The 16,107-nt window shown below is 43.9% G+C and overlaps 1 long non-coding RNA gene across 1 annotated transcript in view; it reads left to right on the forward strand.

Annotated features, from left to right (window-relative positions):
* The first annotated feature begins 2,092 nt into the window (after positions 1-2,092).
* Positions 2,093-16,107, forward strand: part of LOC137616717 (uncharacterized) — a 166,918-nt gene continuing 152,903 nt past the window's right edge. The window contains exons 1-2 of the long non-coding RNA XR_011039498.1: positions 2,093-2,321; positions 14,040-14,402. This is a non-coding gene — a long non-coding RNA (uncharacterized lncRNA). The remainder of the gene's footprint in view (positions 2,322-14,039; positions 14,403-16,107) is intronic.

Below are 16,107 nucleotides of genomic sequence, written 5' to 3' on the forward strand. Positions count from 1 at the left end.
AGGCCAGACATTTTCCCGCTCAAAATGCATAAGGCGAGAGGGTTCCTCCAACTTATGAGCTGCTGTTGACCAGAAAGCAGCTTCATGGGAGCCATTTCGCTCAAACGCTCTAGTTAATGAGATTTTTTCATCCTATTTCTGATCGGGTTCAATGTGTTAAAGCGTTTTAATGTAAATTTACTGATATTTGAGCAGGTTTCTCCAACAGCAACTCATAAGACCCAGTAACTCTTGGTGGTACATTCTAGTGTTCTGATTGGCTGTATCTTCCACAGTTCTGATTGGTTATTGCCTTGTTTACTACGGTTCCACGCACAAACGAACACACACACATAACATCGTAGCCAAAAGAACAGTCAACTATTCCTTCGAATATGACTTATTTATCTAACTTACGGCCTCTAATAAGATTCCTCATTTATTTTATTTTAAAATTAATAGTGTTATTAAGATTATTTTTTGTAAAATATATTTTTTCAACCTCTAAATAATCTAAAATACGTATAGCTTTTTTCTTTGGCTTTACGCACAAACGAACACACACACATATATCATCGTAGCCAAAAAGTTAGTCAACTATTCCTTCAAATATGACTTATTTATCTAATTTACGACCTTTAATAAGATTATTTTTTATTTCATTTTAAAATTAATATTATTAATAAGATAATATTTGTAAAGTTTAATTTTTTAAGCTCTATTTAATCTAAAATACGTATAGGTTTTTCACCCCTAAGTCTTATACGTAACATTCATTCATAAATACGATTGTCTGACGTCACATACAACCGGCCAATGAGACAACAGATATTTCCCGGTATAAATGCATAAGGCGAGAATATTTTGTAATACCATATACGCAAAAAACAGTAATTATTAAACTCTATTTGTTTAATTAAAAGACATTCAATCAAAGTATTCTTACATTTATAATGCATACACCCTTCTCCTTCCTGTATTTAAGTAAATACGAGTGTCAAGGATAATGACGTCATCAATCAAGAACCAATAACAATAGCTATGAATAATGACGTCATTATTCAAAAACTAATAAGGAGCTTGAAAGTTAATGACGTCATTGTTAAAGCAACCAATCACAGCACATAACCTTCCCACTAGACGAGCTTAACACTGCGGCTTATGAAATGCTATTGGGATATTCCTTTATCCGACCCTCATTTCACGAAGATATATATTTTACTTGATAGGGATCATTGGTTTTATGCAATGCTGCCATTTGAAGAAATTTTGGTGAAGCAATTTTGTCTAGAGACGCTTTGCGTAGTAAATAAGATAACTCGTTTTGTTTTTTGGACAAGAATGAAAATAGCAATCTGCTGACTCATGGAACCTATTTCAAATATCTTAGACATATAATAATGTATTAAGGAAAGCAAATACATTAATGTATACTGTACTATGAATATATATGTCTTTTATATGATTGTGTGTATATACGTATCAACACAACTGTTTCCTATTGCACTGAAATAACTAAACTCTTATATATGGATTATAAATCGTATTTTAATGTTCTATTGGTCATTTATACATAATATATTGCATATTTAATCGAAATAAATAATGATTTTGGTTGATTTTATATTGTTTTACCTTATGTATGGAGATTGAACAATAAGCTTCACTATGGAATTATGCCAGCCAGAGCTAAAAAAATAGTAATGTCCTGTATATGGGAATAATATAATATAGCATAGATTTATCAAAATGTTATAATAATGTAACAATTGTAATATAATATATTTTATATAGTATCTAAAATAACCAATTTTATCATATTAAGGTAATAAAGTAATTATAATATACTGTTAACTGCAATACAATACACAAAATGGCCGTTGTTGGCTGGCCCAAATAATGCCAGCATATGTATTAACATTTCATATTTTTTACTGTATTTTCAAATAACGAGGCACAAAACTAATTAAAATAGAACTAAAATTTATATATAATACTTTTAAAAAGTATGAAAACTCTCATAAATCATAAATAAGTATTTAAAAAATGAAAAATAAATAAAAAAAATTGGAACCATTTTACTTTTCTTGCCGGTATTCACTCCCGGGATGAACGTAAACAAAACAACGTTTAATCCGTATTCGAAAAAAAAGTCTATTTTAACAAATAGTGTCTATTTTACGTAAGAAATTTATACGTAAGATTGATGTAAATGTTCGAAAAGTTTATATAAGTCATTTATATAAATATTAATGACTTAATTTCGTTGATTTTAGTTGAATCCTGGACCCAAAGGTCTCAATTAACCTTCGGCCCCAAAAAGGAATCATTAACAATTTGCTGTGAGTATAACATTTTAGTCTTTTCTTTATAAATATATAATTTATATTGAAAATTTAATCATGCTTTCGCAGAGCGAAGCTATTAGTTCAGGCTTGATTGGAAATAGGGAAGTGGGTAATAACCATCAGTTTGCATGGCGTACCTTAAGTCACAGGGCCTTCACCGCCCTTAAGGAGTCATTGCTATTAGGTGTAAGTTTATTTGCCGTGAAAATGTGTCATTTGCGAAGAAAACGGACGTTTTTCCATGAGAAACATGTTTTTTTAGGAGATAAGTTTGTCCCGTCCGTAACTATAATATAACCGTTGATCAAAGGGCCAGACTATGTCAGTAGTGAAAATGTGGGTAATTATTAGGGTGTATGTATGATAGCGGCCACCTGTATGTTTGATTACGGCTAACTTAGAATACGACAGTGTAAGGGGGTAGGCAGGGTGATGTTAGCCTCCCCCCCCCTTAGGTAATTAGGTAAGGACACGGCCAGGGGGGAAAGTTTAGGTTAGTTGATGTCCATTTTTAATCCATTCGGGAGGAACTGGCCGCTGATATACAAAGGCTCCTAATCATATACTGTAGTGCAATATTCCTTGCTGGTTATGTAACCTGTCAAAAATGACGGCTTAATATTTAGGTAGGTAATGCATACGCATGCCCCCCTCTTATCACCAGGGTATGGCTTCTTCCTCTCCTATTACCCGAGGGACAGGGAGAGGTTAGCGCCACTGGCATATGTACATATATATATATATACAAGAGAGGCAGCCATCTTTATTCTTGTCAGGAACTGGTCGGGGTGTATGTATGATAGCGGCCACCTGTATATTATATTATGGCTAACTTAGAATACAGCAGTGTGAGGGGGGTTGCAGAGGGGGCGTTAGCCCCCCGTTAGGTAAGTAGGTAAGGACACGTCTTGTAGGTTAGGTTAGGGGGTAAAGTTTAGGTTATTTGATGTCCATTTTTAATCCACACTGGAGGAACTGCCCTCTGATATACAAAGTCTCCCTGGTCTCCTGACTTGGGGAGTACAAATAAAGAAATTAACTGTCTGTAAATCAATATATAGTTTAGGGAATGAAATATTCATATAACAACGGAATATATTCTTTATTGAATTACAGATATAAAACTTTTGGGTATTGACAAGATGTTTACGGATGTTTACAGCTTTTATTCTCAGATTAAGTAAATTGAGGTCCCTAAAATGATGAGGAACTGCCTGAAATAGTTTTTTTTCTTTTATAGTAAACCTGGCATTGATCCAAGTTATCTTTTGTTTGTTCCTTAACATAATGCAAACTTTTTACTGTTGATGATATTAACCCTTTTACCCCTAGGGTATTTGAAACTTTCCAACCCTTAACCCCCAGGTGTTTTTTTTTTTTTTTCCCCAAGCACATTTTGCTATATATATTTTTTAAATTGCTCTAACAGCCTTAATTTTTGTCATAGAGAGGTCAGGTTGGTCTCATCCTTTTGAAAAATGCCGGAAGTTTCTCAAAAAGTTATCAAAAATATGCAAAAAAAATTTAAATAGCAGTTTTTTTGCAAGGACGTACCAGTACGTCCATGGGGGGTAAAGGGATGAGTTTTGTGAAACTTACCAGTACGTCCTTTGGGGGTAAAAGGGTTATGAGCAAAGCTTGAATGTCTGTTTAAGCTTTTAAGTGAGGTAGTTGTAGGACCAACCCACCCGCCAAGTAGTGTAACCTCACTTTGTTTCTGCCCGTTGGAGAGTACGAACATAGAAGGTCCTTTATACAAACGTTTGGAGATGCAAGTGCAAATTTAACTGAAATCATTAATCTCAGATATTGTATCAAAAGCTGATAATGAAATATTGTAATAAAACAAATATTATGTAATTTTGTTCTCTGGTCTTGGGTAGTGCTATAGCCTCTGTACCATGGTCTTCCACTGTCTTGGATTAGAGATCTCTTGCTTGAGGGTACACTCGGGCACACTTCTATCTTATTTCTCTTTCTCTTGTTTTGTTTAAGTTTTTTTAGTTTATATAGGAAATTTTTATTTTAATGTTACTGTTCTTTTATAGCATATCCTGCTTTTCCAACAAGGGATGTATCTTAGCAGGTAATAATGATAATAATAATTATTGGATGTCATGTTGGGACAAGAGATACACGGTGGTGGAGGCACGTGGTTTATTGCGTCCAAAGGTACAGACTGTTCCCAGTTGCTCTCTGCAACCGGCACACTCACTTGGCGCCTGCCTGCCATGGGAAAACATATCGTACTTATGCAGGTACCCCATCATCCCCCCATGAGATTAATACATGGGTATACATGGAGAGGTAATGATAAAAAATAATTAATGGATTAAATTGGATGCATGTGCAAGAATAAGGAGACAGATACATAGCTGTCGATAGTGTAAAATGCAGAGTGTAGGTAATACATGTTCGTAAAATAGTATGAGGAGCAGATACAATAAAAATATAAGCAGATGCTGCTGTATTGTACGTGATTACAGAAAAGAAGGTATATGACAGTTAACGATGTCACATGTAGTCATTCATCCACACTGGCCTTCTGGTGCGCCGTGATGGGCGTGGCTCCCGTACTGCTTGAGGGCTGGGTGTAGGGTGACTGACCGGTGGCTGCTCGGGCGTAGGTGGAGCTGGATGCGTAGCAGGTGTGGCCCGCCCTTGGGGCCCCAACGATGTGTCGCAGGTGCTTCCTGTTACGGAGGGAGAGGCGCCCGCTGCCGTTAAGTCTGACTAGGTATTGTCGGTATGGGAGCGTTTCTGCCACAGTACTGGTACGATCCCACAGCTTAGTAGCCTGATTTTGCACTCGCACTTGGGAGCCCCGGTTGATAACTGGAAGCCTTCTAGAGGGTCTGTTCTCGGTGAGGGCAGCACCGCTGTCAGCCATCTGACGTTTTCTTTGCCGGAGGGTTGCCCCCCCCCCCCCAGTGTTTGTCTACTGTGAGGTACCAGCTGGCCGTAAGTACGCCGTGTCGGAGCTGCCTGCCCTCTGCCATCTGGCCAGGTGACTTATTCATTCCGCAGAGGGTGGTGTTGAGGTACTGTAACATAGCCATAGAGGACTTGTCCGTGTCGAGGCTGCCAACGCTGCCCGTGTTGGCCCATATTATCCGCTTCCCGACCTTGACTGCGGCCTCTGCCCTGCCATTGGACTGCGGGTACTGGGCAGATGATACGTTACGTTATTGCTGTCCTTCGAATCGAAGACGACTTCTGCTTCTCTGTGATGGGGATGAAGTTAGATCTGTTGTCGTTGGTGCCATCTTGCATGGCTGTGAAGACCAATTCTGGATCCACACACTCTGCCACACAACTGGCAAGTCAGGTCTGGGTTGACCGGGGGTATCCGATCTCGACGGTTTTGTCTTCTCTCCCTGCGCTGTTGTCTTGCCTGGTTCCGGGTGTCTTCAAGTTGATTGACTCCAGCTTTACAGAGTGAGCGCCATAGTGGTCTGTCAGAGGCGTTCATTTCTAGTTGCTCAGGTTGTATGTTGCACTTCTTGAATGTAGCTTTGATGTTGTCCTTGTACCTCTTTTTCTGACCCCCTGGATTACGCCGAGCTTCAGGGAGCTGACTGTAGAGGACCTGGCGAGGAAGGCGATGTTCTGGCATACAGATGACGTGGCTGATCCACCCGAGTTGTTTTTCTGCCAATGTGGATTCTATACTCAGCAGGTTTAAACGGTGGAGAATTTCAGAATGAGGTACGTTGTCTTACCATGTGAGCCCTAATATACACTGAAGACAGCGAATATGGAATGCCTCAAGTTGTTTTACATGTTGACGGTAAGCCGTCCAAGATTCTGCTCCATATAGCAGGGTGGACATGCAGACAGCTCTGTACACAGCTACTTTAGTTTCTGTCTTGAGGTGGGGATTTAGGAAGACTCTGGACCTGAGTCGGCCGAAAGATGCGGAGGCATGATTTATCCGGGCAACTATTTCCTCATCAATAGTGTTTTTTAGTGAAGATGCTTCCAAGGTAGATGAAGCTATCAGCATGTTTGATGGCTTCCCCATTCAGATGAAATACTGGGGGATCTCCTGCAATTATTTGCTGGGATAGGATTTCAGTTTTGTTGATGTTAACTTTGAGCCCCATGGCTCGGTAAATTGATGAGACAATGGTAAGGCTGCGTTGGAGAGCATCTGGTGAGAGAGCCACTAGAGCGCAATCATCTGCATATTGGAGTTCCATTAGGTGTGTCATTGTTGTTTTTGTCACAGACTGGAGGCACCTAAGGTTGAATAAGTTTCCGTCTAGTCGAAACTGCACTTTCAATTGATCTTCTTCGTTGACTTGTTGGTGGCTCAGGAGGGTGACTGCAGTGAGGTAGATGTTGAATATCACTGGAGCTAGGACACATCCTTGTTTTACTCCAGTTTCTACCCTGAAAAGTTGTGATTTACTACCACCCATACTTACACAGGCTTGCATATCATTGTGTAAGTTCCTTAGAATGTTAAGGAATTTCGGAGGTACTCCAAATTTAGAGAGAGCAGTCCATAAAAGGTCTCTGTTCACCGTGTCGAAGGCCTTTGTTAGATCGATAAAGGCTATGTGAAGATCACGGTTTTGCTCATGGCATTTCTCTTTTAGTTGTCGGGCCACGAATATCATGTCACAAGTACTGCGTTCTTTACGAAAGCCACATTGCGTCTCTGGTAGTACATTTTCTGAAATGTGTTTGCAAAGTCTTGCAAGCATTATTCTTGCCAGGATTTTACTTGCAACGCCGAGCAAGGTGATGCCTCTGCTATTGTCACAGAGGGAACGGTCCCCTTTACGTTTGTAGATGGTGACAATGTCTGAGACAAGCCACTCATGGGGGACTTCTTCCATGTCCCAAATAGAGAGAATAAGGTTGTGGAGATGTTGATGGAGTAAGTAGCCCCCCTCCTTGAATAGTTCAGCTGGTAGACCATTAGGGCCGGGGCTTTTGTTGTTTTTCGTGGCCCTTATGGCTTGTATAGTTTCTGGGAAAGTGGGGTTGGTATCTAGGATTTCTGAGTGAGGGACATCAGGGATGTTGTTGAGGATATTAGGCTCTACAGGATTTCGTTGGTTAAGGATCAAGCTGAAATGTTGTGCCCAGCGATATATTATCTCCTGTTTGTTTTTTAGGAGGTTTCCTTCTAGAGAGCGAACAGGAGTCATACTACTTTTCGTTGGGCCATATAAAATTTTAATAGAGTTGTAGAAACTATGTTGATCATTTGCATCTGCGTATGATTGAGTTTCTTTTGCACGGTCATTCCACCAGTTATTTTCCATGTCTCTGAGTATTTTCTGCACTTCTGATCTTACCTGTTGGAAGTTTTCTTTGAGAGCTACAGAAGTAGGTTGTGAGAGCCATGCATTGTGCGCTTTATTTTTTACTGTGATTAGGTCATGTATACCATCAGCGTTGTTATCATACCAATCTTGATGACGTCATGTGGAGAAGCCAAGGGTTTCTTCTGCATTTTCCTGGATTATAGTTTTCAGTTTTGTCCACTCAGAGTCAAGCTCATTGTCGATGTTGGTTGGATCAATGTTAGGGATCTCAGCCAGTTTTCTTGCTATCCCGTGACGGTAGTTGTTCCAAGTAGAGGTGTCTTTCAGAGCAGGAATGTTTAATTTCATTGAGGGAGGTTTGCGCGAAAGAAGAGGACGGATGGTTAGCTTGAGCTTAGCACGTATTAGATTGTGATCTGTGTGGCACTCAGCACCTCTCATTGCACGGGTATGGACAGCATCTTGCTGGTCTCGCTTTTTGATTATGACATAGTCAATCAAGTGCCAGTGTTTTGACCTTGGGTGCATCCACGAAATTTTGTGCTTGTTTTTGAGCTGAAAAAGGGTGTTGGGCAGATGATAGCCGCACGGACACACCCCATAACTTGAAAAATTCCCCATTTCCTCGCTTGCCAGATTTGTGCCACCGTCCATGGAGATTTGCTTCAGGGCCCCCCACCTGTTGAAGTAGCGACGTAGCTGGGTCTTGATGTGAGAGGAGGAGGTACCGTGGGGGAAGTGGGCCAGCTCCAGCCAACCTGTGAGCCTGTCTGCGTAGGTCATGTACGAGAGTCTGTCGTGATGTAACATATCCGCTACCGTCATCTGGAAGGGGTACTCTGGGGGTGGCGTGATGATGAGTTCCTCCACAGCCTGGGATGGTGCGTGTACATTGCATTCTTCGCACGAGGATCGGTGATACTGCAGGTCCCCCTCAAGTCCAGGCCAGTACACCGTCTGGCGCGCTCGTCATTGCATCGAGTCCAGTCCTTGGTGCCCTGCGTGTAGGTTAGTAGCCACCTGCTGACGGAGAGGCTCCGGGATAACTAGGCGGACGTTGCCTTGTTCGAACGTGTATGTCACTAAGTCTTGGATAATGGCCAGCCTCTCCCTGACACCGTAGAAGGGCCGAAGGCATGCAAATTCCCGGGACTTCCTGTCGGCCCAGTCCCTGGCCATGAGCAGCTGATACACGGGGTCGCTGACAGCGGCGTCCCTGATACTCGCCTCGTCCACGACGCAGCTGTTGTGCTCTACTGCTGCCAAGACGGCGGCCGCTATGGCGTCGTTGAGGTCTTCGTTGTGGGCGCTGGGATCGGCTTTCAAGGTGGGGTATCGTGACAGGAAGTCTGCTGCACTGTTACGCTTCCCCAGTAGACACTTGACCCTGAATCGGTACTGTAGGGTTCTCTCCTTCAGCCTTAAGAGACGGGGGTTGGAGATTTCCGTGAGGGCCTGATCCCCCATCAACCTGGTTAACGGGCGGTGGTCCGTCACAATGGTGAGGTTGGGGCACCCCAGCAAGAACAGCCTCGCCTTCTGGAGACACCAGGCTACCGCGAGGGCCTCCCCCTCTACGGCAGTGTAGCCAGCTTCGTCGACGGTGAGATGGCAGCTGCCGCTTAGTGCCAGTCGCCACCCGCCTGTGCAGCTGAAGGGCATGGTAGTGGAGCTGCATGCGCAATATTGCTGAAGGATTACAAACCCTATGCCCTTTTTGCTCCAGTCGGGGATCGCTGCTGTGGGGCAGCTCCTGTCGTAGTAAGCCAACCCGTCCTTTGCTAATTGGCAGATCGTGTCCCGGGCGTGATGGAATTTGGTGCGGAGTGCCTTGTCCCAGTACACTAACTTCGTGGTTAGTATCTTGAGGAGCTCCCTGAATGGGTTCATGATGGGGGCTGTTGCGAGGAAGGGCGCCAGGTGGTTGACGAATCTGTACCATGCCCTTATGTCGGTGATAGAGAGCTGACGTGGCATTGGGAAATTCTTGATGGCCGCCGAACGTTCCTCTGTTGGCATGTAGGCCTCCCAGCCCAAGTTGAAGCCCACAAAGTCCACTTCTCTTCTTGCGAATTGAAATTTCTCCAGCTTTAGGGTGACACCCTTGGCTGCGCATGTTTCGAGGAAGTCGTAGGCGTGCCAGAAAGCTCCTTCGATGCTGTCATCGTAGAGCAGGGTGTCGTCTACGCACTTGTATTTCCTCTGGATGTCCTGGATGGCGCCGTCGAATCGTCGAGTATACGCATCGCCGGCGGAGCAGTGCCCCATGGGTTTATGACGGTAACGAAATCTCCCCTAGGGGTTAATGAATGTGGTTAGGTTGCAACTTTCTTCGTCTTGCTCCACCTGGTGGTATCCCCAGTACGCGTCCGCCACAGTCTTGAATGTGTGCATAGGTACCCCGGACACCATGTCGAATGGGACGGGTGTGTGGTGTGTCTCACGCAGGCAGGATGCGTTGAGGCGCTGGTAGTCGACTGTACAGCGTGGCTGTCCTTACTTCTTCGGGCACATCATTCGGTTGGCTGCCCGGCAGGTACCGGCTCTATGATGCCATGGGTGACATCCTCTTCGAGCTGGGCCTTCACTTCCTCTTCCCAGTGTTTTGGCACCGATGCTGGGGTGTGGTATGCGTAAGGCGTTGCTCCTGGGAGTAGGTGGATGTGGTGCGGTTCCCCCTGCATCACTGGCAGTGGCTTCCTGGCTGTGTTAAATGTTGTTGTGGCAAAATGTTGCAGGAGCCAGGCTTCCAACCTGGCTGCATGTTCCTCCTGGGGCGGCAGGGGCAACTCGGCGGGTCGGGGTGGTACCTGGGCAGCCCATTTGGCCGTGCTATCGAACAGGATCACGTGTGCCACCGCGGGGGAGGGTTGGGGGAACTCCTTGGGTACCAGCGTCAAGTCCCTGCGGGCGTCCAGCAACAGGAAGAGGTGCTTTGCCGACTGCACGAAGTACACGTCCTACTCCGTGGTGCGGCCTTGCAAGGTGACGTGGCACACGGCAGATCCAAGGCACTTCAGGGGGAGGTTTGCCACATGCCGCAAGCCAGCACGGTGTGTAAGGGCTGCTGGGTGGACTTGGAGGTGCGACAGCAGGGAGGGCCCGCCACACATACATGTGCCCCGGTGTCCGCCACGGCGGCGACAGGCACTCGTACTCCTGTGTCGGTGTGGACGACTGTCACCTCCACTAGTGGTTGGCGGGCGAGGTTGGCGCCCGCAGCAAGCACAGCGCTAGACACAGCACTAGACAAGTCTCTTGGGGATCCTGTTGATTTTGCATGGGATTTTCTGCAGCATTTGTATTAGTGGCCCTGCTTGCGGCACCCGTTGCATACGGCGGACTTAGCGGGGCATGAGTTAGGTTAGGCCCACCCTAGGCCAAAATTGAACAGAATTTGACGTGCAAACCATTTAGCTTTAAATAGCTTCTTGGAACCTATTAAGTTTGTAAGTTGAGGACTTTCCGTACTTCTTGGTTTACTTATCTCGCTATTTTGATCTTTTGCTTTTTCTTTAAGATTGAATAAATTATCTTGCAGACAGTCCTTTTCGAGGAATGTTAACGGAAGAAGCCAAGTATACACAGTGATTCATGATATATTTACTTGTTTTCTGTGCTACCTGCTGTCATTCAACATAGCTGTTCCTGTCGGGCGGCATGTTTATCGTTATTCTATCCCTCGAGAGTGTGGCTATTCTAGGAGTCCCTCCACTGTTGAGTGTAATGGAAGAGACGCTGCCATTATTCACTCCTTTAGTGTTTGCTGATCCTGGAAGGCACTCAGGAAGCATCACATGGTGGGGCTGTTGTGTTCTCTTCCCCATGACTGGGCCGTCATTTGCCTGCATGTCTCTAGAGAAGAAAAACTTCAATTTCCTCCTTCTCCCTTGTCTCGTCTTCTCTGAATTTTTGCGACGATCATCCCGATCGGGAACCATGTAATCAAGATCTACATAATCAGAACCACATGATTAGGAAGTTTTGGTTGTTCTTCAGTGTATCATTGTCTTTGAGTCACTAGGTAACTAGTTCATCTGTTTTGGTTACCGGTTCATTTAAAGCGCTCTGATTGGCCCGAAGAGCAGAAAGGTGTCACCGAAGCATAGGACGACAGATTTGGCATAGTATTTTGAGACTATTAGATTCCTCTGCATGTTTTCACAATAGTAGCAATGCTGTAACAAAAGTCAATCCCTGGGAATGGTTTTCGGTACAAAGTACAGGAGTTCAATTTCCTGCTATCAGTGATTGGTCGTACACAAGACTGAGCTCGATCACTGCTGGTCAGGACATGGGCCGCCTGTCCCTGTCATGCCTCAGGACGTTCCCGAGATGTTTTGGTGACGGCATGCTCCTCGACCTAGATCTACCTAAGCTCAGAAACTGAACAGTGGCTGAGTTTTCCGTGGTGGCAAGAGATTCCAAATTAAATGGCTAGGATTCTTTTCAACCGAGGACAGGTATTCGATTATCCCATTTCGTTTGCGGATTGTCTGGCGCGTGTCCTAGAGGATTTAGATTCTATAATGAAACTTTGAATTAATAATATCCAAGAAGACCCATACCATCGATGAGTCGCTGAACTGTGACTCCTACAATTTCTCTCCCAGTGGGAGAGACAGTGTAGTACTGAAAACCTTACCCTAGGATAAGAGATACTGTACTAGTATGTTCTTGCGTCGTTCGTCAGGTAATGCAGTAGGATATGTATCGGGAACATAATCATCCCCAAGTAGATGGATTGGCACACGTTACAGAGCTCACGGAGCTGCTACCTGCTCTCGGTTCCGACGAGAACAAGCACACACTACCAGTAGGAATAAAGGCTGCCGTCTTTCTTGCCTTCAGCACCGGCAGGGTGAAGAAAAACATTTCCAGGAGCACCATTTTCTCTCTTCGGAAAGCCATCAGACGGGCGCATCGTGCCTTTACGGAGGGAGCAGAGGTAACTTTCCAAAAAAACGCACAAAATCCGAAGTCTAGGTTCTTTATCAGCCTTCAGGAAGAATCTTTCAGGGGCTGGAGTCTGGAAATGGCAGACGATCTTCACCATTTGCTATCTTAAGGTGTGTGCACACAGATTCGTGAATACTTTTACCCTCCATCCGGAGGTAGCTGCTTAGCAAGTCTGTAGTGAACAGAACTCCCTCACAAGACAAGAAGAATCTCGTTTAAGGTAGCAGTCTCACGTAAGTCTAGGAGGAGAGGTATAAATGTCTGGCCCTTTTTCCTCTTTTCTTTCCTTTCCCTTGGAATGTGGCGGTCGTGCTGTTACTTGTCGGATCGGACTTTGATGCAGGTAAGCCTCCCAACCGAGCATCTTACGCAGGGGAGAGTATGGATAGAGATATATGCAAATCCAGTTCCTACTGTATCCATGCATTAACAGACGCCATATTTGTATCGATAGAATTTTTTTCATAACCTTTTGTCAAGTTTTGGCAGAAACCTGGCTTATCACCTGGGACATCTTTTTCTCAGGTTGTTATAAGGGCGGCAGGGGTCAAACTTTGGTTCCCTTTACCTGTGTGGATGCTTTGACATCCCGGGAATTGAACCAACCAGTTTGGTTATAGGGACTTCCTGTCTCCTCGTTATAAGTCTCTGGTTAAAGGACGATGATTTGTATTTGTGAAGGAACGAATCACTATTCCCAAGTAGACAAACTTGAGTCCTTTAACTTTCTTCCTCAACTGCCCTACAAGTCCTAGGTTAAGGTCAAAGTGGCTTCTCTGTAGCCTGTCTGGTGGACAGAGCTTACCCGCCTCCTTGCAGTGACTACCCACATCATTTTATAGATATTGAATCAAGTTCCAGCTCCTATTAAAGGACTCAAAGTTTGTTTAGTTAGGAAAAATGCACATTACTAAAAGAATATCTTGATTTTCATTTTCAGTCATTTTGTTTCTGATGTTATAAAGGCAAACATAGATTAATTAATATTAACCCTTTTACCCCCAAAGGACGTACTGGTACGTTTCACAAAACCCATCCCTTTACCCCCATGGACGTACCGGTACGTCCTTTCAAAATAATGCTATAAAAATTTTTTTTTTCATATTTTTGATAATTTTTTGAGAAAATTCAGGCATTTTCCAAGAGAATGAGACCAACCTGACCTCTCTATGACAAAAATTAAGGCTGTTAGAGCAATTTAAAAAAAATATACTGCAAAGTGTGCTGGGAAAAAAATAACCCCTTGGCGGTTAAGGGTTGGAAATTTCCAAAGAGCCTGGGGGTAAAAGGGTTAACTGAAAGTTGAGTATTGAATAATGAATAATTACTCAGAATATTAATCTTTGATAAAAAACAGGTACAACATTTGCCTCAGAGCACTGCTTAGTATGCATGCAAGATACTTTTAACACTAATATCACAACATTATTAGTAGTACTAATTTATATATAATTTCTGTGTCTCATTTCAGGTGTCGACGGAAATTGAGCTTTGCGTAAGCAGTATGCCTGAAGTGTCCAAAAAGGTAAAGGAAAGATGTACAGGAAAGTCAAACGTTTATATCAGAATTACCAAGGCTCATAGGGCTTGGCACTCGAAAAACACTATGAAGCATATCGGAACAGTCCCCCCTGAAGGAGAAATTTGAAGAGAGAAAGCTGGAACAAAGATGTCGGAGTTTTGGATCTATTGATATGGTAGAGTAGCGCATGAAGCTATAGAAATCCTTCCTGTTTAAGCCTTTTTACTTTGGAGGAAGGAAAAGGGACCAAAAAGATTTAGGGAGAGATGGCGTTGTGTCATGAAAACACCACTCTACATTACTCTAGTGAAGGTAAGAAAGATTTGAATACCTATGACCAGTAAACTAATAATTCTTTATGTAAAGGATTTATTTCTAGACTGCCAAGTTTCTTAAAAGTGATTGCAATGAGGAATTCTGTTAGGTCTATAATGGTATTTTATGCAGGAAATCTGCTTTCACAATCCTAGTAGGCCCTAGTCAGCAAATTGGTTAAACTGAGTCACAGCAGTATCTAGATTGGTAAACGTGTTGCCTTAGTTTAACGAACAGTTATTTGCTGGCTGGATTTGCTCTCCTCAGATTGTTTGTGATATGAAGTAATGTAAAAATCTTTTTGGGAATGAATTGAATCTGGTTAAATCATCTTTAAAACTATTTGTTCTTACATGAATACAAAGCATTGTCCCTTAATAGAAAAGAATGATTTCATCTGGAAAGCATCTGGTAAAACTTTTGATAAGGTGATAGTTGTCTCTGGCAGGCGTAAGGTGAGCCCCTCCCTTATTAAAGGCAACTGAGCACTCGCTTTGGTGTCGGGTTGTACCGAACGTGTATCACACACGTTCGTACACTGGAAAGGTATTTCTGTCTTTTGTATATTGTCGTTATCGCTTTCCCCTTGCACTGATAACCTGTTCATGCCTGTGTGTTCTTGAATCATTGTGTTTGAATTTTGATGTCGTTCTTGACGGGAACCGCTTGTATGTATACTCTTGATTTGTCCAAATAAAGTTACTGTAGTTGCATTTGACTCATCTCTCAGTCACCTCCTAATGGCTCGCTTGCACATTGGTGACCAGCGGAGTGACCTCTCCCTCCTGCCTGCCCCCCCACTGCTATGCCTTACTGTTTTACGATGCTGCCCACCGAACCTGCCTCTTTGGCATATGCTGCCTCAATGAAACTACCGCCCTTCACTAGCAGAAAAGCGTTCGCCTGGTTCCAGCATGCTGAAGTCCAGTTTTGTAATAAAGGCGTCATGCACCAAAGCATATTACGTTCTCGTGATGATCCCCGAGACATTTTCCCAGAAATCTCTAATTGTCTGTGCGAGCAGCACAGCCAATAACGTACGAAGACCTCAAATCATACCTCCTTCAGCAGTACTCTCCATCACCGGCTGCCTACATAGCAAAATTTTTTCAGCTCATCAACCATTGGGGGACCAAAAGGCTTCGCTCGCCCTCAGGGAAATGACCAGTATCGGTCGCCTCCATCCTGCCATAGACGGCTCTCCTCGTGAAGTGAATCCACTTCGTGCCCTTTAGTTACTACGCCTACCTGAACTTGTACGTGCTGCCATCCCCGATGTCGAAATTTTGCCCATGAAGGACCTGATGACCAAAGTCGACGCCCTTATGGACAGACACTTCACCATCTTCCAGACCTTTTTTAACATCGGAGTGGCGACAAAGCTACCCACCACTCAAATATACCTCCAACGCCCTCAGGGAAATGACCAGTATCGGTCGCCTCCATCCTGCCGTAGACGGCTCTCCTCGTGAAGTGAATCCACTTCGTGCCCTTTAGTTACTACGCCTACCTGAACTTGTACGTGCTGCCATCCCCGATGTCGAAATTTTGCCCATGAAGGACCTGATGACCAAAGTCGACGCCCTTATGGACAGACACTTCACCATCTTCCAGACCTTTTTTAACATCGGAGTGGCGACAAAGCTGCCCACCACTCAAATATACCTCCAACGACCTCTCCAGCCACTTACTGATGCACATC

The sequence above is a fragment of the Palaemon carinicauda genome, chromosome 2 (genome assembly GCF_036898095.1).
Source record: "Palaemon carinicauda isolate YSFRI2023 chromosome 2, ASM3689809v2, whole genome shotgun sequence".
Classification (NCBI taxonomy): Eukaryota; Metazoa; Arthropoda; class Malacostraca; order Decapoda; family Palaemonidae; genus Palaemon; species Palaemon carinicauda.